The 24,704-nt window shown below is 47.9% G+C and overlaps 1 pseudogene across 1 annotated transcript in view; it reads right to left on the bottom strand.

The window, feature by feature from the left end:
- Positions 1-19,425, bottom strand: part of LOC149443173 (uncharacterized) — a 33,577-nt pseudogene extending 14,152 nt beyond the window's left edge. Inside the window, exons 1-11 of the transcript XR_016306694.1 lie at positions 19,324-19,425; positions 14,603-15,760; positions 13,935-14,069; positions 13,725-13,848; positions 13,409-13,608; positions 12,894-13,319; positions 11,353-11,664; positions 10,847-11,263; positions 10,545-10,757; positions 10,255-10,390; positions 9,268-9,989 (exon numbers count right to left, since the gene is read on the bottom strand). The product of XR_016306694.1 is annotated as an uncharacterized LOC149443173 (transcript). The remainder of the gene's footprint in view (positions 1-9,267; positions 9,990-10,254; positions 10,391-10,544; positions 10,758-10,846; positions 11,264-11,352; positions 11,665-12,893; positions 13,320-13,408; positions 13,609-13,724; positions 13,849-13,934; positions 14,070-14,602; positions 15,761-19,323) is intronic.
- Positions 19,426-24,704: the final 5,279 nt, after the last annotated feature.

Genomic DNA, 24,704 nt, shown 5'->3' with positions numbered 1-24,704 from the left:
CACCTCCAACCACAAGGTCATCTTTCCTCCTCACTTTCACATCACATCTAACATAGAGAAACCCCCCTCCATCTTTTCTATGTCCCGTGTCCCTCTAAACAAGAGGATTGGCATGAATACAAACATCCCAGTCTTGGGAGGAGCCGAGCCGTGTTTCTGGAACACCAACTCTATTCTCATCACTGAAATCATCAACATCTCCCATTCTGCTCGGTAGGTCGCTGAATTTTGTGTATTGAGTCACCGGTTCGCTGGGAAATGCAGCGCCCCCACAGTCAACATTCTGATGAAGTAATTCATATTGGGGACCTCAATCTAATTTTGTTAAAAAACAAAAAACAATTACTAGAAATTCCAAAATACATAAAACTGCAGGCAGTGATATGAATGAGCCCTATGGCATGTGTCAAATACATGGCCTGTGGGCCAAATCCAGCCCTCCAGGCCATTTCATGTGGCCCTTGCACCTCTGCTGCGGCACCCCTCTTCTCTCCACCTTGTCTCAGCTGTCAGCAGCAGAGAGGAGGGCGGAACTCCTACAGATCCAGCACCTCTTTGTGCAACCCCTCGTCTCTGCCCCCACCCTGTCCCAGCAATTGGCAGCAGAGAGGAAGACAGAACTCCTACAGATCCTGCACCTCTCTGTGCAACCCCTCGTCTCTGCCCCCAACCTGTCTCAGCAATTGGAAGTGGAGAGTAGGACAGATACTCCTCCGACAGATCCTGCACCTCTCTGTACAACCCCTTGTCTCTGCCCCCCACCCTGTCTCAGTAATTGGCAGTAGAGAGATGGACAGAACTCTTCCTACAGATCCCGCACCTCTCTGTGCAACCCCACTTCTCTGCCCCCATCCTGTCTCAGCCATTGGCAGCAGAGAGGAGGACAGAACTCTTCCTACAGATCCCGCACCTCTCTGTGCAACCCCTCATCTCTGCCCCCACCCTGTCTCAACAATTGGCAGCAGAGAGATGGACAGAACTCTTCCTACAGATCCCGCACCTCTCTGTGCAACCCCTCTTCTCTGCCCCCACCCTGTCTCAACAATTGGCAGCAGAGAAGAGGACAGAACTCTTCCTACAGATCCTGCACCTCTCTGTGCAACCCCTCATCTCTGCCCCCACCCTGTCTCAGCAATTGGCAGCAGAGAGGAGGACAGAACTCCTCCTACAGATCCTGCACCTCTCTGTGCAACCCCTCATCTCTGCCCCCACCCTGTCTCAGCAATTGGAAGTGGAGAGGAGGACAGATACTCCTCCGACAGATCCTGCACCTCTCTGTACAACCCCTCGTCTCTGCCCCCCACCCTGTCTCAGTAATTGGCAGCAGAGAGATGGACAGAACTCTTCCTACAGATCCCGCACCTCTCTGTGCAACCCCTCATCTCTGCCCCCACCCTGTCTCAACAATTGGCAGCAGAGAGATGGACAGAACTCTTCCTACAGATCCCGCACCTCTCTGTGCAACCCCTCTTCTCTGCCCCCACCCTGTCTCAACAATTGGCAGCAGAGAAGAGGACAGAACTCTTCCTACAGATCCTGCACCTCTCTGTGCAAACCCTCATCTCTGCCCCCACCCTGTCTCAGCAATTGGCAGCAGAGAGGAGGACAGGACTCCTCCTACAGATCCTGCACCTCTCTGTGCAACCCCTCATCTCTGCCCCCACCCTGTCTCAACAATTGGCAGCAGAGAAGAGGACAGAACTCTTCCTACAGATCCCGCACCTCTCTGTGCAACCCCTCTTCTCTGCCCCTAACCTGTCTCAACAATTGGCAGCAGAGAGGAAGATAGAATTCCTCCACCAGATCCTGCGCTTCTCTATGCAGCCACCTTCATCTCTGCCCCAACCCTGTCTCAGCATTTGGCAGACTCCGACAGCTGACTCCAGTCCTCCTTTGGTCGTCCTCCAGACCCTTCACTTTCTGCTTATCAACTCTGCCCCCAGGTATTTCCTGGCAGCAGCAATAGGTAAAGGAGGTGCACAGTGATGTAAGGGAGGGTGGGGAACTTTTGACTTCTGATGGCTGGGGGGGCTCTTGATATCTGATGAAGTGGGGGGGGGGAATGATCTGGACATCTAGTCCTACAGACTGGCCTTTGAGAGCAACCAAATTTCTGATGCGGTCCGCAACGAAATGGAGTTTGACACCCCTGCCCTATGGTGATAAATGGTATTTCTGCCTAAAGCCATGGAAGGTGGACATCATGATTATGACAGCCGTGGAAGGTGGGCGCCATGATTATGACAGCCATGGAAGGTGTACACTATGATTATGACAGCCGTGGAAGGTGGACACCATGATTATGACAGCCGTGGAAGGTGGACGCCATGATTATGACAGCCGTGGAAGGTGGGCGCCATGATTATGACAGCCGTGGAAGGTGTACACAATGATTATGACAGCTGTGGAAGGTGGGCACCATGATTATGACGGCCGTGGAAGGTGGACACCATGATTATGACAGCCATGGAAGGTGGGCGCCATGATTATGACAGCCGTGGAAGGTGGACACCATGATTATGACAGCCATGGAAGGTGGGCGCCATGATTATGACAGCCGTGGAAGGTGTACACCATGATTATGACAGCCGTGGAAGGTGGACAGCATGATTATGACAGCTGTGGAAGGTGGGCACCATGATTATGACAGCCGTGGAAGGTGGATACCATGATTATGACAGCCAAGGAAGGTGGGTACCATGATTATTACAGCTATGGAAGGTGGGTACCATCATTATGACAGTATGGTTAGATTAGGCCTAGCTGTGTTTCTCTGCCTACCAGAGAGGCTGCCGGGTAAATTCAGTCGAGTATTCTGCTTAACAGAGTGCTGTGATTGATGAGTCAAGGCTGCTCTTGATGGTCTGGTGTTGTTGGAGTTGGTCCGAGTTATGAAAACCTTCCAGAATGTGGGTAGGAGCTAGGCAAATGGACAGCATGAATATGGATACAGCCCTGGCAAATTGCAGGGGAGGGTTGCCCCATTGAATGCTGGGAGTGGTATTTATATTTGGAGAGGACATGGGGAGAGGATTGCACCAGCCAGGCTGGAGGCAGGCTGCCTCACCTGGCACTTGCTGCCATGTAGCCTCAGATGGGTCGACCTGAGGGCCTGAAGTTGGAGAGAGTGACCCTGGTTCTTCAGTGTGCCAAAGCTCTGGTATCACTGAAGGGTTTCGCTTGGACGATTGGAAGGAGGTTGCCAGTCTGTCTTTGGGTCTTGTGACTACTGATATTGAGAAACTTGGGGACTTTGTGTGCTTGTCACCTCCCCTGGTGTTTGATAGTCAACGTGGGTCTGGAAAAAGGGAACACTGACTAATGTTCCGAAGAGCTTGTCCTGAAGTTGCGGAGAGTGACCCAGGTTCTTCAGTAAGCTGTCTGCCAAAGCTCTGTCTGGTATCACTGGAGGGTTTCGCTTGGATGATTGGAAGGAGGTTGCCATTCTGTATTTGGGCCTTGTGAGTACTGATATTGAGGAAGAGCTTGTCCTGAAGTTGTAGAGCGTGACCCAGGTTCTTCAGTAAGCTGTCTGCCAAAGCTCTGTCTGGTATCACTGGAGTGTTTCGCTTGGACGATAGGAAGGAGGTTGCCATTCTGTCTTTGGGCCTTGTGAGTACTGATATTGAGGAAGAGCTTGTCCTGAAGTTGGAGAGAGGGACCCTGCTTCTTCAGTCTAGTCCTGCTGGAGATGTTTCCAGCCTCAGGGGCTGCTGCCCCTCTGAGGCAGTTTTTCTGAAGTTTGCTGATGTTCATCGAGGTCCCAGCTGCAGCCAATCCCTGGGGAGGTGCACCCAGTAGCTGGCTGTAGGGGAACATGAATGGTCTGGGGTCTGGAGCAGCTTGGGTCTTGTCCTGCTGGAGAAGTTTCCAGCCTCAGGGGCTGCTTGCCTTCTGAGGCAGTTTTTCTGGAGTTTGCTGATGCTCATCGAAGTCCCAGCTGCAGCCAATCCTTGGGGAGGTGCACCCAGTAGGTGGCTGTAGGGGAACATAAATGGTTTGGGGTCTGGAGCAGCTTGGATCTAGTCCTGCTGGAGATGTTTCCAGCCTCAGGGGCTGCTTGCCTTCTGAGGCAGTTTTGCTGGAGTTTGCTGATGTTCATCGAGGTCCCAGCTGCAGCCAAGCTAGGAGGGCGGGGGGCTATTCCTAATCATCACTGGAGCTCAGCAGTCTCACCTAAGGATCTGGTCTGGAGAGCTCACTGAAGAGTGCTGGGTGGAAGTTGGAAAGTGTGTAGCTGTCTTGTGAGTTTTCAAGTAGTTCTACGGTCCAGTTCTCACTCGGGGCCGGTGCTACCACTAGGCAGCTGCCTAAGGCACACTGTCACCTAGGGCCCAGCCGCTGGTCTCCCTATTCTCTGCTTTGACCAGATCTAGGTGGTTTGCTGGGATTGGCTACACCCCCCAGATTTCATTTGTGTCCCCCAGGTTAATCTATCCATGGGCACTCTGCCGGCACACTGACAGGAGAGAGAGAGCACAGCCTGCGCCTCTACGTGGTCTCCTACCTGTTCAAGGGGGGTTGGGAAGCTTATGAAAGGAGGGGAGGGATTAAAGGGGTAGCAATCATTTATGCTGAGATGAGAGATTTGTGCAGGAGGGGGATGGGGGCTATTTGTGCTGGGAAAGGTAATGGGGGTGATGAAAGGGGGGGGGGGGGTATTTGTGCTAGGAGAAGGAATAGGGGATATGTGCTAGGAGTAGGAGGGAGTTTTGGAGGGGGGAGGGTGTTTGGGTAAGGTGGGAGGATTTTATGATGGCATGGGTAATTTGGATTGGTTTCAGCTTGAGGAGGGATTTGGGGGAGTTTGTCCTAGGCGGGGGGATTGAATGGTGAGGATTGGTGCTGGGAGGGGGGATTGGGTGATGAGGATTGGTGCTGGGAGGGGGGATTGGATGATGAGGATTGGTGCTGGGAGGGGGGATTGGGTGAATTTGTGTCAGGAGGGGGGAATGGTTGGGAATTTGTACTGGTGAGAGGGATTGAGGGGTTGTGCTAGGAGGAAGCATTTTTTTTTTTTGGGGGGGGGGGATTGGTTTTAGCTTGAGGAGGGATTTGGGGGAGTTTGTCCTAGGTGGGGGGATTTGGCTGAGGATTTGTGCTAGAAGAGGGGATTGAGGGAGGAATTTGTGCTAGGGGGTGGATTTGTGTTAGGAAGGGGAATTGGGGGGGGGGGGATTTGTCAGGAGGGAGGATTGGTTGGCAATTTGTTCTGTTGGGGGTAGACTGGGGGGTTGTGCTAGGAGGAAGGATGGGGGGGGGGCATTTGTGCTAGAATGGGGGATTGGGGGGAGGTTGTGCTAGGAGGGGGGATTTGTGTAAGAGAGGGGATTGGGGGAGGAATTTGTGCTAGGGGTGGATTTGTGTTAGGCGGGGAAATGGGGGGGGTGGGGGAGTTGTGCTAGGAGAGGGGATTGTGGATTTCTGTAAGTAGGGGGGATTGGAGGGAATTTTTGTTAGGAGAGGGGATTGGGGAATATGTGTCAGGAGGGGGGATTGGTTGGGAATTTGTACTAGTGGGGGGTTGTGCTAGGAGGAAGGATTGGGGGGGGGGGAATTTGTGCTAGGAGGGGGTTAGTGGGGGGGAATTGTGCTAGGGGGCAAATTTGTATTAACGGCGGAATGGAGGGGGGGATTTGCGCTGGGAAGGGTCATTTTGAGGGGGGTTGTGTTAGGAGGAGGGATTGGGGGGATTTAGGCTAGAAGGGAGGATTTGGGGGAGAGGATTTGTGTTAGGAGGAGGGATTGGGGGGATTTAGGCTAGGAGGGGGGATTTGTGGGAGAGGATTTGTGCTAGTAGGAGGGATTGAGGGATTTAGGCTAGGAGGGGGGATTTGGAGGAGAGGATTTGTGCTAGGAGGGGGAATTGGGGGGATTTAGGCTAGGAGGGGGGATTTGGGGGAGAGGATTTGTGCTAGGAGGGGGTATTGGGGTGATTTAGGCTAGGAGGGGGGATTTGGGGGAGAGGATTTGTGGTAGGAGGGGGTATTGGGGAGATTTAGGCTAGGAGGGGGGATTTGGAGGAGAGGATTTTTGCTAGGAGGGGGGATTTGGGGGAGAGGATTTGTGCTAGCAGGAGGGATTTAGGCTAGGAGGGGGGATTTGGGGGAGAGGATTTGTGTAGGAGGGGGTATTGGGGAGATTTAGGCTAGGAAGGGGGATTTGGGGAAGAGGATTTGTGCTAGGATGGGGAATTGGGGGGATTTAGGCTAGGAGGGGGGATTTGGGGAGAGGAATTGTGCTAGGAGGGGGTATTGGGGGATTTAGGCTAGGAGGGGGGATTTGGGGGAGAGGATTTGTGCTAGCAGGAGGGATTGAGGGATTTAGGCTAGGAGGGGGGATTTGGTAGAGAGGATTTGTGCTAGGAGGGGGAATTTAGGCTAGGAGGGGGGTTTGCGGGGAGAGGATTTGTGCTGGGGGGGGGGAATTAGGGGGATTTAGGCTAGGAGGGGGGATTTGGGGGAGAGGATTTGTGCTAGGAGGGGGTACTGTGGGGATTTGGGGGAGAGGATTTTGTTCTAGGAGGTGGGATTGGGGGGATTTAGGCTAGGAGGGGGGATTTGGGGGAGAGGATTTATGCTAGGAGGGGGTATTGAGGCTAGGAGGGGGGATTTGGGGGAGAGGATTTGTGCTAGGAGGGGGAATTGGGGGGATTTAGGCTAGGAGGGGTGATTTGGGGGAGAGGATTTGTGCTAGGAGGGGGTATTGGGGAGATTTAGGCTAGGAGGGAGAATTTGGGGGAGAGGATTTGTGCTAGGAGGGGGAATTTAGGCTAGGAGGGGTGATTTGGGGGAGAGGATTTGTGCTAGGAGGGGGTATTGGGGGGATTTAGGCTAGGAGGGGGAATTTTGGGGAGAGGATTTGTTCTAGGAGGGAGAATTGGGGGGATTTAGGCTAGGAGGAGGGACAGGATTGGTGGTGGGGTGGAAAATTTGAGGGGAGAGAGGATGTGTGCTGGAAAGGTGAAGTAGTAATTTTGGACCACTCCTCTTCACAAAACTGTTTCAGTGTAGCAATATTCTTGGGATGTCTGGTGTGAAATGCTCTCTTAAGGTCATGCCACAGCATTTCAATCGGGTTGAGGTCAGGACTCTGACTGGGCCACTCCAGAAGGCGTATTCTGTGCTGTTGCATCCATTGTTTTGTTGAATTACTTGTATGCTTTGGGTCATTGTCCTGTTGCATCACCCATCCTCTGCGGAGCTTCAGTTGGCGGACAGATGGTCATACGTTTTCCTGCAAAATGTCTTGATAAACTCTGGAATTCATTTTCCCATCAATGACAACAATCCGTCCAGGCCCTGAGGCAGCAAAGCAGCCCCAAACCATGATGCTCCCTCCGCCATGTTTCACAGTGGGGATGAGGTTTTGATGTTGGTGTGCTGTGCCTTTTTTCTCCTCACATAGTGTTATGTGTTCTTCCCGATTGAAATGCTGTGGCATGACCTTAAGAGAGCGATTCACACCAGACATCCCAAGAATATTGCTACACTGAAACAGTTTTGTGAAGAGGAGTGGTCTAAAATGACTCCAGATCATTGTGCAGGTCTGATCTGCAACTACAGGAAACGTTTGGTTGAGGTTATTGCTGCCAAAGGAGGGTCAACCAGTTATTAAGTCCAAAGGTTCACATACTTTTTCCTCCCTGCACTGTGTTTGTTTACATGTTATGTGCAATTAAACCATGGCAACATCTAATGTTTGTGTAGTATTATGTTCAGCAGACTGTGTTCTTCTATTGTTGTGACTTAGATAACGTTCAGAGCACATTTTATGCCCAATTCATGGAAAACTCCACGTAATCCCAAGGGGTTCACATACTTTTTCTTGCAACTGTATGTAAAAAAACTGCGTAAATTGACGGCTCTATATAAGTACCTGAAATAAATTTACAGATTTTGTTTTTGTTTTGTTTGGGTTTTTTTACCAAAAAATACACTTTGCCCTAAATTTATCAAGAAATTTAATTTTTTTTATAAATGGATGTTTCCTAAAATAGAAATTAGAAAATATTTTTTCAAAATGTATTTATTTTTCTTTTATATAATGAAAAAAAAAAAAAAACCCCACAGTGATAAAATACCACCAAAAGAAATCTCTATTTAAAAAAAAAAAAGATATTCGTTAGGGTACAGCGTTGTGCATCTGCCATTTAAAGCAGCGCAATTCTGAATAGCCTGGTCATGAAGGGGGGGGTAGAATTTTCCGGAGCAGAAGTGGTGAAGATAAAATGCACAGACACAAGACGCAAATACTGGGGGTCTTGCCTTTAGTCTCAGGAATTCTCTCTATACAATGGCGGGTAGCATGGGTTTGGTGTCATGTGGTGGCATCAGGAGTGATACCGAGGGTGGTGGAAGAACATCATTTTTGCATTGTGTGGGAAAATGTGACGGGTCTGGAAGGCGGACCCCCCAAAAACCAAATGTTCACTGGTGGGCTCCAGTGTTCCAGGCTGAACTTGTTTATATAGAAGACATTTTTTTTAAATTTGGGATGCTAAGTCCTATGCGAAAAACATTACTCAGCACGTCTTCTCCCCCATGTGAATCTCTGATGTCTGTGAAGACAGGCCTTCTGTGAGAACATTTCCTGCACTTTCTGAAGGCATAGATCTTCTGCCTGTGTCAATCCTCTGATGTCTGTAAAGACAGGACTACGGTGAGAACATTTCCTGCACTTTCTGAAGGCATAGATCTTCTGCCTGTGTCAATCCTCTGATATCTGTACAGACAGGCCTTCTGTAAGAACATTTCCTGCACTTTCTGAAGACATAGATCTTCCACCTGTGTCAATCCTCTGATATCTGTAAAGACAGGCCTTCTGTAAGAACATTTCCTGCACTTTCTGAAGGAATAGGTCTTCCGCCTGTGTCAATCCTCTGATATCTGTAAAGACAGGCCTTCTGTAAGAACATTTCCCGCACTTTCTGAAGGCATAGATTTTCTGCCTGTGTCAGTCCTCTGATGTCAGTAAAGACAGGACTACGGTGAGAACATTTTCCGCACTTTCTGAAGGAATAGGTCTTTTGCCTAAGTAAATCCTCTAATGTCAGTAAAGACAGGGCTTTTATGAGAACATTTCCCACACTTCGTGCAGGAATAGGTCTTCTGCCTGTGTGAACCCTCTGATTTCTGTAAAGACAGGACTGCTGTGAGAACATTTCCTGCAGTTTGTGCAGGAATAGCTCTTACGCCTGTGTGAACCCTCTGATGTCTGCAAATATGGGACTTCCATGAGAAACCATTTCTCACACTAAAGGCAGGCTTGAGTCTTTATGCTTGTGTGAATTCTCAGATGTCTGTGAAGAGTGGACTTCTCTGAAAAACATTTCCCACACTCAGGACAGAAGTGAGGCTTCTCACCTGTGTGAGATCTTATATGTGTAAGGAGTTTTGATTGCCATCGGTAACATTTCCCACACTCAGTGCAGGAATAAGGCTTTTCACCTTTGTGGAGCTTCAAATGCTTGTTAAGACTTGACTTCTCTAAAAAACATTTCCCGCACTCAGGACATAAATTCAACTCCTTATCTGCGTGGATTTTTTGATGTCTGACAAGTGTTGATTTCAGCGGATAACACAGCCCACAGTCGGGACAGGAAAATGGCCTCTCCCCCGTGTGAGATCTGTAATGTACGACAACTTCTGATTTCCGTGGATAACATTTCCCACACTCAGGGCAGGAATATAACTTCTTCCCCATTTCAGTTCTATGTTGTATAGAAAGACTTAATTCAGAGCTAAAGCTTTCCACAGATTCAGGATAGGAAGATGTCTTCTCCCCCTGAACCCCAGCCCCATCCCCCACAGCACGAGGTTGCTCAGAGTCAGAGGGACTCCATGGTCTCTCCACACTGGGAAGTCCACCATCCATAGTGGAGCTCATTGTCTTTTCTCCGGCACAATCTCCTGGGATGTCCTCATCTTCCATTTTACAACCTGGAGATAAAGTGAGACGATCCTTTGAGGGTTTCTCCATGGCGGGTCCTGAAAAAATAGAAAAACATCAATAGATAGGAGAGGGTTAGTTCACTTCCATCAAGATTCCATCTGGATCAGGGAGATAGGAGGGAGCAGATGTTCTCTGTGGATGTCCCAACCAGCTGGGACTCCTCCCCTCTTCAGTCAAAGGGCCTTTGGTCCTCCCAGGTCACTTCTACATTTACACCGCCTTGTCAGAGGAGCAGGAACCAATGGGGGCTGGGAGGGGCGGTAACAGAGCAGAAATAAGAGAAGAATATATTCTGGTCACCTGTGCTGATCTCTGTAGGCGTGTCCTCCTCTATGACTGTCCTCCTCATTCCAGCCTCCTCCGTATATTGCTGATCATCCCTCACATACGTCTCTTCTACTTCACCCTCAACTTTCATGTCCATCAGATCTTCACCCTAAACCAACAGAATGGCAGAAAAAACATCTGTAACACAGAAGGATTTATGATGTGAGATCACATAGAACATCTCATCTTGTAGATTCCACACATCGTCTCCACATGTCAGAGTGTTCCATCACTTTATGTTCCCGACCCTCAACTCCACCTACCTGATGATGGTGAGGGATGGTGTGACCTTCCTGTGTGGAATCCCGGGAATACAGAGGATGGGGACATCTCTCTGGTGCGTTCGTGGTATTAGGTGGCTCCATCATAATATCCTTGTAGATATTCTTTTGTCCTTCAGAGAGGTCCTTCACCACTCCATCCTCCTCTGTTATCTCTTTTTTGACCTCAGCTGTAGACTCTCTCAGGTTTCCACTCTGAATATATAATAAAAATGACATCAATGGTAACAATGCAGATAATGTACAGATCCTAATGATACTATCAGTGATTGTTCTTCATCTACCTGATGATAGTGAGGGATGGTGTGACCTTCCTGTGTGGAATCCCGGGAATACAGAGGACGGGGACATCTCTCTGGTGGGTTCCCATGACTGGGTCCATCTACCTGATGATGGTGAGGGGTGGTGTGACCTTCCTGTGTGGAATCCCGGGAATACAGAGGAAGGGGACATCTCTCTGGTGGGTTCCCATGACTGGATCCATCTACCTGATGATGGTGAGGGATGGTGTGACCTTCCTGTGTGGAATCCCGGGAATACAGAGGATGGGGACATCTCTCTGGTGCGTTCGTGGTATTAGGTGGCTCCATCATAATATCCTTGTAGATATTCTTTTGTCCTTCAGAGAGGTCCTTCACCACTCCATCCTCCTCTGTTATCTCTTTTTTGACCTCAACTGTAGACTCTCTCAGGTTTCCACTCTGAATATATAATAAAAATGACATCAATGGTAACAATGCAGATAATGTACAGATCCTAATGATACTATCAGTGATTGTTCTTCATCTACCTGATGATAGTGAGGGATGGTGTGACCTTCCTGTGTGGAATCCCGGGAATACAGAGGACAGGGACATCTCTCTGGTGGGTTCCCATGACTGGGTCCATCTACCTGATGATGGTGAGGGATGGTGTGACCTTCCTGTGTGGAATCTCGGGAATACAGAGGAAGGGAACATCTCTCTGGTGGGTTCCTGGTATTAGGTGGCTCCATCATATCCTTGTGCCCATCTGAAAACCTCTTCATCACTCCATACTCCTCATCCTCCTCTTTATACTCTTTTTTAACATTTATATTATCCCCGAGGTTTCCACTCTGAATCTACAATAAAATTTAAAGAAAACATATAAAATAAAAAACCATAGCTACCAATAATTGTTCCTCATCTACCTGATCATAATGAAGGATGATGAGATCCTCGTGTCCTCCAGAAGACTCCTTTATCACCCTACATTGTTCAATCTCCTTTTATTTATTTATTTATTTCAGCTACTTATATAGCGTCGTCAATTTATGTAGCGCTTTACATATATATTATACATTCATATCAGTCCCCGCCCCCGAGGAACATACAATCTAAGGTCCCCAACTCACATTCATACATGCACAAACTAGGGACAATTTGTGCAGGAGCCAATTCACCTCCCAGCATGTCTTTGGAGTGTGGGAGGAAACCAATGCAGGCACAGGGAGAGCATGCACACTCCAAGCAGGTGGTGCTGTGGCTGGGATTCGAACCAATGACCAGAGTACTGCCAGGCGGAAGTGCTAAATATTTAGCCACTGTGCTGCCCAATCTGTCACAATAATGCATACCCACGGCGAATAGCTAACCGGGGCGTGGTCCTCGTCTTGGGGTAAAGGGGAATGAGGGGGACTTACTTTGAACATAGAAAACTGGCCATGGTACACTTTCACAGCCTGCACTACCTCTGCCTACCACTAGAGGGAGACTCCACTCCAATCCAGCTGGCTGACCACACACAGGCAGATACAAAACTTATATACAATATGGTCACTCTCAGGGTTGGGGAGCAGTCTAGCAATTATCACACCCTTCTAGGATTCCTCCAGCTATCCTATGAGCTAGAACCCCGGTGATAATCACTCTTCCACTGTCCACACCAGACACTCCCCTTCCCCACGCGCCCCTAAACCAGACACTACCCTTCCCGTGTACCCCCACACCAGACACACAACAAACGGTAGCTTGCCACCACCCAACAGTTTATCCGCAGACTGGTCTGCTGGGCCACCACACACACACAGATCTCCGTCTGGCAGATCTACTTTACAATCTGCAAACACAGTGCAATGGCCTACAGATTGTCAATGAACTTGACCGAGCACACAGACACTACAATACTATAATCTCTCCGGAGATCTGAGCCCGAGCTTAGTACACAGAAGTCACTTATTAAGTTTATGATTTAATAATTATAAATCAAAATCAATATTATAATTCCTGAGGTTTCCACTCTAATATATATCATAAAACATTTTTTAAACGTGAGCATAAACCACAACTATTGGTGACTGTCCTCATCTACCTGATGGTGGTGAGGGATGGTGTGACCTTCCTGTGTGGAATCCCAGGAATACAGAGGACGGGGACATCTCTCTGGTAGGTTCCCATGACTGGATCCATCTACCTGATGGTGATGAGGGATGGAGTAACCTTCCTGTGTGGAATCCCAGGAATGCAGAGGACGGGGACATCTCTCTGGTGGGTTCCCATGACTGGATCCATCTACCTGATGATGGTGAGGGATGGTGTGACCTTCCTGTGGGGAATCCTGGGAATACAGAGGACAGGGACATCTCTCTGGTGGGTTCCTGGTGTTAGGTGTTTCCATTATGATGTCCTTGTAGAGATTCTTGGGTTCCTCAGAGAGCTCCTCCATCACTCCATAGTGCTCAACATCATCTTTACAATCTTTAACTGATGTTATATTATCATCCCCGATGTTTCCACTCTGAATATATAATAAAAATGACATCAATGGTAACAATGCAGATAATGTACAGATCCTAATGATACTATCAGTGATTGTTCCTCATCTACCTGATGATGGTGAGGGATGGTGTGACCTTCCTGTGTGGAATCCCCGGAATACAGAGGACGGGGACATCTCTCTGGTGGGTTCCCATGACTGGATCCATCTACCTGATGATGGTGAGGGATGGTGTGACCTTCTTGTGTGGAATCCCGGGAATACAGAGGACGGGGACATCTCTCTGGTGGGTTCCCATGACTGGATCCATCTGTAGGAAACACACACACTGACTGAATCCATTGTTTCTATGTGTTTATCAGATGATGAGGGATCTAGGTGGAGCCTCCGTACTGCTCTCTCCTTTCCAATAAAGTCTCCTCTTACCCGGTGATGTGAGGGGCGGCTGATTGTCCATCATGACGTCCTTGTAGAGGTCCTTGTGTCCTTCTAAATACTCCCACTCCTCCATGGAGAAATAGACAGTGACACCCTGACACCTTATAGGAACCTGACACACACAATGATACAGTCACCATCCAGACACATCCCTTGTCTGTTACTGGAGAATATCCCAGAATTCCCGGCACCGCTCACCTCTCCTGTCAGCAGCTCCATCATCTTCTTGGTGACTTCTAGAATCTTCTCCATGTTGTGTCTCTCAGGGTTTAGGGAGTCACATGGAGGCACTGTGATGGTCATTTGATCACCTGACTTCAGAAGAGGAAATCTCTGTATTAAGGAACCAATAGGAACATCATGTTAGACTCCCAGAATCCTCCTCACCTCTCCGGTCAGGTCTGTGTTTTATTAATAGAGATGAGAGTGATGTCATGTGACCTCCCAGAATCCTCCTCATGTCTCCGGTCAGGTCTGTGTGATGTCATGTGACCTCCCAGAATCCTCCTCAACTCTCCGGTCAGGTCTGTGTGATGTCATGTGACCTCCCAGAATACTCCTCAACTCTCCGGTCAGGTCTGTATGATGTCATGTGACCTCCCAGAATCCCCCTCACCTCTCCGGTCAGGTCTGTGTTTTATTAATAGAGATGAGAGTGATGTCATGTGACCTCCCAGAATCCTCCTCACCTCTCTGGTCAGGTCTGTGTGATGTCATATGACCTCCCAGAATCCTCCTCACCTTTACGGTCAGGTCTGTGTGATGTCATGTGACCTCCCAGAATCCTCCTCACCTCTCCGGTCAGGTCTGTGTTTTATTAATAGAGATGAGAATGATGTCATGTGACCTCCCAGAATCCTCCTCACCTCTCCGGTCAGCAGCCAGATGATTTCCAGGGTGAGGTTTAGTATCCCCTCGGTCAGGTGACTCCGGTCCTCCTCCATCCTTATTGATGTGGTCTTGTGATCTATTCAAAATTTTGCCAACACAGGAAGGATAATGGTTGATGAAGAGTATATGTATGTCTGTGTGGGGGAATGTTCTGCCCCTGAAGGGGTTAATCTGGGTTCCCACACTATATATGTGTGTATCATCATCTGCTGGAGATAAAAGACGTCACAGTGACTGTGGAGGAAAAGGACGGACATGACTGTGGAGGAAAAGAATGAACATGATGATAGTGGAAGAGGACAGACATGACGATGGACGAAGAGGATGGACATGACGATGGAGGAAGAGGACGGACATAATGGGGGGGAGGGTTACTGGGTGTTATTATATAAAATAATATCTTCTACCCAGGCATTCCAGATGTTAATCTTTAATCTCTACTGTAAGCTCATGGAGACCCAAATCCCACTGTCCCCTACAATGGCACTCCTCTCCATGATTCTTGGACCCCTCAAGTCCTCAAAAAAAAAAAAAGATTTCCATAGGCATTTCCTAGCCGCAGCCTAGACAGTCATACCCTTGGTATTGAAAAACATCCACTAAACCTCCCCTTGTGGAATGGGCGTCTGAACTCGTTTCCTTGAGGGATCCAAAACATCTGCTGTTGCAGGAAAGGGACAGGGTAGACCACTTAGAAACCCCCCTCTATGCAAGCCTGCCTGCTGTCACATCCACCATGTTGAGGGATATCTGGGACCTGCAGTTCATCCTGATGACACAAGTTGCTGGGTACTTTCAAGATGAATTCTTTTCTGTGCAGGTATGCTAGGGCAGCCATAAGCCATAGCTATGGATGTTTAAGTTCTTTCAAGTAAAGAAATGTTGTCCTTGTGTGGTCTGAAGTTACTAAAGGAGTGCATGTAAGTAACCGGAACACGTAGTCTACAGTGTGGGTCAGTTGAGACACATTAAGGTATGAAGATACAAGTGGTTACCAAGGGTGACAAAGGTTTCACCTGCAGCCTGTCATGAGCGTATGCCTGTGGTAGGTGGGATGGCCTCTTGCAGGAGGAGTTGTTGTTGGCATTCTCTCCATGAGCAGTCCGTTGATCAGCACCGCAGAAGTCCTCAGCCTGTGCACAGGTACAGGAGAAGAAGGAATAAGTGAGTGCATGCATGGAGTCTGCGCTCAGTGCACAATGGTATTTCATTCTGTTACTGGGAGTGAGGTAGCGGAGATATGCTGAACAGGAGGAGTGGGCATAGCGGTGTCCATCAACGTCAAGAGAGACAATTGGAGTTCAACCATCTGTTCCAGTAAAGGTACCCCATGTGTAAGGCAGTGACCCTATTCAAGGTGCCTAGCGTGGCCCAGAAGAACTCACTTCGGAGTTGTCCTCCCATGTGACCCATACTTGGCGCCCAACAAGGAGGGGAACATAGAGGAAGTGTTACCCGCCTACTACCCTACCCGCCTGCTTACAAGTTGAACTGTATTATCTTTCATAGTGAAGAAGGTGACATCTGACTAACCTGGTTGGGCCAGCACCTTCCCAGGTACCTTCTAGATGACCCAAGATAGTAGTGTTCAACCACCAGTGACTTTTGTCCTCCTTCACCAGTATCTACCGTATTTGCCGGCATATAAGACGACTGGGCGTATAAGACGACCCCCTACTTTTCCTGTTAAAATATAGGGTTTGGGCTATACTCGCCGTATAAGACTACCCTTCTTCCAACGCACACCAAAAATTAAAAAACATCAGATTTGATTTCAATATGGTATGGTATTCCAATGATGGGGCACGCTTCCTCACTCTGACACCAATGATGGGGCACGCTTCCTCACTCTGACACCAATGATGGTACCCCATCATTAGTGTCAGTGTGTGAGGAATAGTGTCCCATCATTAGTGTCAGTGGGAGGAATAGTGCCCCATCATTGGTGTCAGTGGCAGGAATAGCACCCCATCATTGGTGTCCGTGGGAGGAATAGCGCCCCATCATTGGTGTCAGTGGGAGGAATCGTGCCCCATCATTGGTGTCAGAGCAACAAATCGTGCCCCATCATTGGTATCAGTGGGAAGAATCGTGCCCCATCCATGGTGTCAGTGGGAGGAATAGCGCCCCATCATTGGTGTCAGTGGGAGGAATAGCGCCCCATCATTGGTGTCAGTGGGAGGAATAGCGCCCCATCATTGGTGTCAGTGGGAGGAATAGCGCCCCATCATTGGTGTCAGTGGGAGTAATAGCGCCCCATCATTGGTGTCAGTGGGAGGAATAGCGTCCCAACATTGGTGTCAGTGGGAGGAATAGTGCCCCATCATTGGTGTCAGTGGGAGGAATAGTGCCCCATCATTGGTGTCAGTGGGAGGAATAGTGCCCCATCATTGGTGTCAGTGGGAGGAATAGTACTCCGTCAGTGGGGAGAGGAATAGTGCCCCATCGTTGGTGTCAGTGGGGGGAGGAATAGTGCCCCATCGTTGGTGTCAGTGGGGGGAGGAATAGTGCCCCATCATTGGTGTCAGTGGGAGGAATAGTGCCCCATCATTGGTGTCAGTGGGAGGAATAATGCCCCATCATTAGTATCAGTGACACCAATGATGGGGCACTAAATAATAAGGGATCCTCCTGCGCTCATGGGAATAATTGACAAAATACAGCTGCTGTCACTTAGCTGATACCAATAAGTGCAAAATAAAATTAAAAATTAGTGAAGCGCTTGTATCACATGAATACAATCATGTATCTCCATATAGTGTAATTATAAATCAAAGTGACCACTATATATAATAAATGTGTGTTGACTCCCTCTAGTGAAAAGAAAAAATAGTGTCAACCAAAATAGCTAAATAACACACATTAGGAAACTAAATATATAGTGCATAAATCAAATATAATGAACAGAATATATATACGTGAAAACAGAATATTGGCCACATACAATGGTGTCTAAATTATACATAAATGATATATGCCATAGGTGAACAAGACAATATCAAAGGTGAAAAAAATATTCCATGCATGTGACTGTGCTTTAAGCTGGAACACACACGTGATCTCCACTTCTAAGTGCAAGTACTCTCCTTCAAATGGCAGCAATGCCTGCTCACCTCCCTTCCTCGACCCACACAGGGCCTCAAAGCAGTTACCACCTCAGTGGTGTATTCCTCTGGCAGACTCCTTATTCCTCCTCCTCTCTTATGCAACTCATAAAAAGACAAGAAAGCCTTCCATAGTGTAGTAAATTTAATAGGCAAAGTTAAAAATTACAAAGTTTTCCACTCACATGCTCCTTTCCATAAAAAAGCGTTTTTCCCAGCCTGTGGGTAGATATGCATGCACCTGGGGGAATCCAATATGGCCACTGTGACACAGTGGCCATATTGAATTCCCCCAGGTGCATGCATATCTACCCACAGGCTGGGAAAAACGCTTTTTTATGGAAAGGAGCATGTGAGTGGAAAACTTTGTAATTTTTAACTTTGCCTATTAAATTTACTACACTATGGAAGGCTTTCTTGTCTTTTTATGAGTTGCATAAGAGAGGAGGAGGAATAAGGAGTCTGCCAGAGGAATACACCACTGAGGTGGTAACTGCTTTGAGGCCCTGTGTGGGTCGAGGAAGGGAGGTGAGCAGGCATTGCTGCCATTTGAAGGAGAGTACTTGCACTTAGAAGTGGAGATCACGTGTGTGTTCCAGCTTAAAGCACAGTCACATGCATGGAATATTTTTTTCACCTTTGATATTGTCTTGTTCACCTATGGCATATATCATTTATGTATAATTTAGACACCATTGTATGTGGCCAATATTCTGTTTTCACGTATATATATATTCTGTTCATTATATTTGATTTATGCACTATATATTTAGTTTCCTAATGTGTGTTATTTAGCTATTTTGGTTGACACTATTTTTTCTTTTCACTAGAGGGAGTCAACACACATTTATTATATATAGTGGTCACTTTGATTTATAATTACACTATATGGAGATACATGATTGTATTCATGTGATACAAGCGCTTCACTAATTTTTAATTTTAATGATGGGGCACTATTCCTCCCACTGACACCAATGACACTTGCTGACTCCTGTTCTAGTATGGTACTGCTGCAGCCAGCATATGTGGTTGCAGCAGCACCTCTGCACTGCACACTTACCCTCACTCGATTTTCGCGGGTCCGCTCGGCTCCGCCTTCTCGCCCGTGATTGGCCACCTGTGTGCCTTTCCGGAGCTACAGTTCTGGCGGCTAATCACCGGTGAGGAGGCGGAGCCGAGCGGCAGGAGTGAGGGAGTGGCCGGAGTGACTGAAGGAGCAGCGCTTCCTGGATGGATCGTTGTGGAAGCCAGGTAAGAGACTGCAGCCCTCTGCCCACCCCTGTACTTGGTGTCCCTTCCGTCGGAAGGGGGGGACGGCGGCAGCACCGCGCCGCCCCCCTAAAAAGTGCCCCCCGACGTGTACCAGCGTATAAGACGACCCCCGACTTTTGAGAAGATTTTCAAGGGTCAAAAAGTCGTCTTATACGCCGGAAAATACGGTATGTCAAATTTTTTGACGTTTACGATTGACAATTATTGAAAGATCTGAACCTCGTTACTTCCGTACTTTTTCTATACGTTGTACCTGGAACTCGCTTTTTGTAAAAACTTGATTAAAATAAAATTAAACTAAAATAAGATCTTATTACCTCCTTTGCTGCCACTTCCAGCAACGTCTCCTCTATACTTCGTACCATACAGGATTTCTTGGCTCTACCTGACATCACTTCCTGTCTACAATAGAGACTTCCTGTCTGGGTAGAAGTGAGATCAGCACCTCGTGGAGCTCAGAGGAACTGCAGCCCCAAGAACCATCTGGTAGTGTGACCCCAGCCTTGTGCTGGGTGTGTATGGACTGTATGTCCTCATAGAGGGGACACCTCCACCAAGGGGGACAGAAATATATGACTGCCTAGTCCAGCCTTTCTCAGCCAGGGGTCCTCCAAAGGGTTCTAGAGGGTCCTCAAACAATTAACAATTTCTGTCTCTCAGTAAGTAGTGGAGCTCAGAGGAACTGCATCCCCGAGAAATGTCTCGTAGTGTGAACCAGGCCTTGTTATTGTTGCCAAGATCCTGCAGGACAGTCCCGGGATTAATCTACTGTCCCACCATGACAACATTCAGTAGGTTCCAGGACTCTGTGCAGAGTAACAGTGAGGTGATGACAACTGGAACACTCTCTGGGTTCCATAACCAAGCACTGCAATTATACCGGACTATTAATCTCCTTTGTGATAGTGAAAGTATAACTCCAACACTGGCAGGAGCATGTGATCAGTTGAGCATCACCACTGAACCCTATTGCTGGGCTAAGGATCGACTTTGTTCTCTGTGACATAGCTGGGAACTTGCTGGATCTTGCCCTGCAATGCTGGCTTCTTATTTAGCTCTCCAGTTTTCAAGTTAAAATCTCTTACCTTAATGTTTGTAAAAAGAAAGGTCATGTAATGTCCATGGGTCGCTCATGTAAGCCATGAATGCCACTCTGTCTGTCACTCCTGAAGAAGGAGGAGGAGTAAAAGACATTAGCTTTACCATAAACCTCACTGTTGGGGACGTTATTTTGGAAGATTCGTATTCATTCAGATTCTAGTTCAACCGTAAAAAGTCCTTCTAGTCCATGTCCTTATGTTATTTTTGGCGACTTGTTTGTCACTTTGATGTGACTCAGTTGCAACTTACTTGCCACTTTACCACTTGCTTATGACTTTGATGTTTTGCAACTTTGGCCTTGGCCAAATGAGTGCGACGCATATTATTGACCTTACAAAACCCTCTGAAGGCGCAAACAAATGAATGCCAGTTATTTTTTTTCCCTTATCATTTATTTTGGATTCATTGAAATTCGTTAATACTGTGATTTTGAGATTCGGATACATCCGAATCTCACAATTATGAAAATTTCATCCAGATTTCGATTCGTAATGAAATTAAATGTGAATGTCCACCAAACTGAGACATGTAAATAGAAGTGACTATAGGCAGGGGGCTCTCTGTTGCCCCTTTAAGGAAAATACTACTTTAAAAAAAACCCTCTGGGAAGGAGAATGAGGTCATTTCCTACAGGCAAGATCATATAAATAGTTGGGTGGAGCCTAGTGAGAGGTCTTTGGTCGTTTGCTGGCTGGTGTGACGACAGGAGCTGGAGGAGAGATGACCTAGAGACCAGCACTTTTATTCTTCATTACCCCTGGGAAGGGCACTGCGGCCATTGGGCACAATAAGATGCACTGCTACTCAACCAAGAACTTATGTTTGCAAATTGAAGAATTATCCTCATGGACTTGAGCCAAGAACTAATATAATAAAATGGAGTTGGACCGAACGTTTAGCTGCTTCAGATGTCTGAAGTGGATTTTCAGGATCCTTGCTGCTGTCAAGGGAGGTAGCCCATACTAGACTGTACATCTCATGAGGTGCCAACCTGGTGAAGAAGGATCCTGGTGTAACCAGCTGTGTGCAAACCATGAATGCTGCTGCCAGACTCATCCACCATACCAACCGTTCAGTGTCTGACACCCCTCTTTGCCAATCCCTGCACTGGCTCTCGCTCACCCAACAAATTAGATTCAAGATACTCACGACAACGTATAAAGCCATCCACAACTCAGCCCCCAGCCACATCACCATCCTGCTCTCAAAATACCAACCATAGTGTTCTCTTCATTCCTCCCAAGACCTCCTGCTCTCTTCAGCTCCTTAGTCACCTCTTCCCATGCTCGCCTCCAGAACTTCTCCAATCTTATGGAATTCCCTACCCCAATCTCTCTGACTATCTCCTACTCTGTCCACTCTTAGATGATAATTCCTGAAAACTCATCTATTCAGAGAGGTCTATCCTGCCCCCCCAGCTAATAACTGTACATGTATTTTCTCCATCAGCCCATCCCCTGCCTTTTGTATCTCTTGAGCCTTCCTCTTAGATTGTAAGCTCTATGGAGCAGGGTCTTCCGATCCCTCCTTGTAATTGTACTGTCTGTCCAAATGTTGTACAGCGCTGCGCAAACTGTTGGTGCTATAAATCCTGTAGAAGAGTAATAATAGCCTGGTCAGGCTAGGGGATGGTGGTGGAGAAGGGGAGAAGGAGTCGATCCTAGTCATTGTGCCCGATGCATTAAGTGTCCCCGGCCTGAGGAAACCAGAATTGTGTTTGGCATCCTCCTAGAAAGGCACTAGGTTAGCTCTTGGCTCACTGTAATTGGTAGAGAATATAGGGGGCATCAATGGAGGAGGCTGTGGGCATAGAGATGTCAGCCAAGGATGGAGAAGACACTGGACAACAGGCATCGGGCAGCACTTCTAGGAGTTGAAGCAAACTCTGTATGCGGAAGAGGATAAAACAGGATGGCGCTTCTAAGTGCAGTATATCCAGAAGAACTTTAATATGAAACACTTACAAACTTGCAGTTAAAACGGGCTCAGTAAATTAGTCTGGACCGAGATCGGTCTTGAAGAAGGAGCTCTGCTCATGCTCTGAAACGCGTCACCGTTCCACATCCACGTCAGTTCCGGTTGTAGTCTCCTGGACAACGTGCGCTCTGGCGTGCGTTCCAGCGACCCCAGAACTTGCGGCAGCCATTTTGGACATCTTATCCTCAGCTCCCCCTGCAGCTACTGGCCAGCACAGTATTTAAAGGTCTGTGGACTGAGAGTATGGCTAGTGATAGACCTGCTATAGGTGGTGGTGCAGGTGTGCTGTGGAATAAAGTATTTATAGGGCTGTGTACTGAGTATGGCCAGTGATAAACCTTCAGTAAGAGGTGGTGCAGGTTTGTGGACTGAGAGTTTGGCCAGTGATAGACCTTCAGTAGGTGGTGGTGCAGATTTGTGGACTGAGAGTTGGGCCAGTGATAGACCTTCAGTAGGTGGTGGTGCAGGTGTGCAGTGAAATAAAGTATTTGTAGGGCTGTGGACTGAGAGTATGGCCAGTGATAGACCTGCTATAGGTGGTAATGCAGGTGTGTGGTGGAATAAAGTGTTTATAGGGCTGTGTACTGAGTATGGCCAGTGATAAACCTTCAGTAGGAGGTGGTGCAGGTTTGTGGACTGAGAGTTTGGCCAGTGATAGACCTTCAGTAGGAGGTGGTGCAAGTTTGTGGACTGAGAGTTTGGCCAGTGATAGACCTGGAGGTGGTGCAGATTTATGGACTGAGAGTTTGGTCAGTGATAGACCTTCAGTAGGTGGTGGTGCAGGTGTGTGGTGAAATAAAGTATTTGTAGGGCTGTGGACTGAGAGTATGGCCAGTGATAGACCTGCTATAGGTGGTGGTGCAGGTGTGTGGTGAAATAAAGTATAGGGCTGTGGACTGAGAGTATGGCCAGTGATAGACCTTCAGTAGGAGGTGGTGCAGGTTTGTGGACTGAGAGTTTGGCCAGTGATAGACCTTCAGTAGGTGGTGGTGCAGGTGTGCGGTGAAATAAAGTATTTGTAGGGCTGTGGACTGAGAGTATGGCCAGTGATAGACCTGCTATTGGTGGTGGTGCAGGTGTGTGGTGAAATAAAGTATTTATAGGGCTGTGGACTGAGAGTATGGCCAGTGATAGACCTTCAGTAGGTGGTGGTGCAGGTGTGTGGACTGAGAGTATGTCCTGTGATGGACCTTTAGGAGGAGGTGGTGCAGGTTTGTGGACTGAGAGTATGGCCAGTGATAGACCTTCAGTAGGTGGTGGTGCAGGTGTGTGGTGAAATAAAGTATTTATAGGGCTGTGGACTGAGAGTATGATCAGTGATGGACCTTCAGTAGGTGGTGGTGCAGGTGTGTGGTGAAATAAAGTGTTTATATGGCTGTGGACTGAGAGTTTGGACAGTGATAGACCTGAAGGTGGTGCAGGTGTGTGATGAAATAAAGTACTTATAGGGCTGTGGACTGAGAGTTTGGACAATGATGGACCTTCAGTAGGTGGTGGTGCAGGTGTGTGATGAAATGAAGTATTTATAGGGCTGTGAACTGAGAGTATGGCCAGTGAGAGACCTTCAGTAGGGGTGGTGCAGGTGTGTGATGAAATGAAGTATTTATAGGGCTGTGGACTTAGAGTATGGCCAGTGATAGACCTTCAGTAGGTGGTGGTACAGGTGTGTGGAGAAATGAAGTATTTATAGGGTTGTGGACAGAGTATGGCCAGTGATGGACCTTCAGTAGGTGGTGGTGCAGTTGTGTGAACTGAGAGTTTGGCCAGTGATGGACTTTCAGTAGGAGGTTGTGCAGGTTTGTGGACTGAGAGTTTGGCCAGTGATAGACCTTCAGTAGGTGGAGGTGCAGATTTGTGGACTGAGAGTTTGGCCAGTGATAGACCTTCAGTAGGAGGTGGTGCAGATTTGTGGACTGAGAGTTTGGCCAGTGATAGACCTGCTATAGGTGGTGGTGCAGGTGTATGGTGAAATAAAGTATTTATAGGGCTGTGGACTGAGAGTATTGCCAGTGATAGACCTTCAGTAGGTGGTGGTGCAGGTGTGTGGACTGAGAGTATGGCCAGTGATGGACCTTTAGGAGGAGGTGGTGCAGGTTTGTGGACTGAGAGTATGGCCAGTGATAGACCTTCAGTAGGTGGTGGTGCAGGTGTGTGGAGAAATGAAGTATTTGTAGGTCTGTGGACTGAGAATTTGGCCAGTGATAGACCTTCAGTAGGTGGTGGTGCAGGTGTGTGGTGAAATAAAGTATTTATAGGGCTGTGGACTGAGAGTATTGCCAGTGATAGACCTTCAGTAGGTGGTGGTGAAGGTGTGTGGACTGAGAGTATGGCCAGTGATAGACCTTCAGTAGGTGGTGGTGCAGGTGTGTGGTGAAATAAAGTGTTTATAGGGCTGTGGACTGAGGGTTTGGACAGTGATAGACCTGAAGGTGGTGCAGGTGTGTGATGAAATAAAGCACTTATAGGGCTGTGGACTGAGAGTTTGGACAGTAATGGACCTTCAGTAGGTGGTGGTGCAGGTGTGTGATGAAATGAAGTATTTATAGGGCTGTGAACTGAGAGTATGGCCAGTGAGAGACCTTCAGTAGGGGTGGTGCAAGTGTGTGATGAAATGAAGTAT

This window comes from Staurois parvus, unplaced genomic scaffold, assembly GCF_062004578.1.
Source record: "Staurois parvus isolate SC_StPar_1 unplaced genomic scaffold, SC_StPar_1.0 ptg000874l, whole genome shotgun sequence".
In the NCBI taxonomy this organism is placed as follows: domain Eukaryota; kingdom Metazoa; phylum Chordata; class Amphibia; order Anura; family Ranidae; genus Staurois; species Staurois parvus.
Note: the sequence above shows the minus strand (reverse complement) of the source record. Positions and strands in the feature narration are given on the sequence as shown.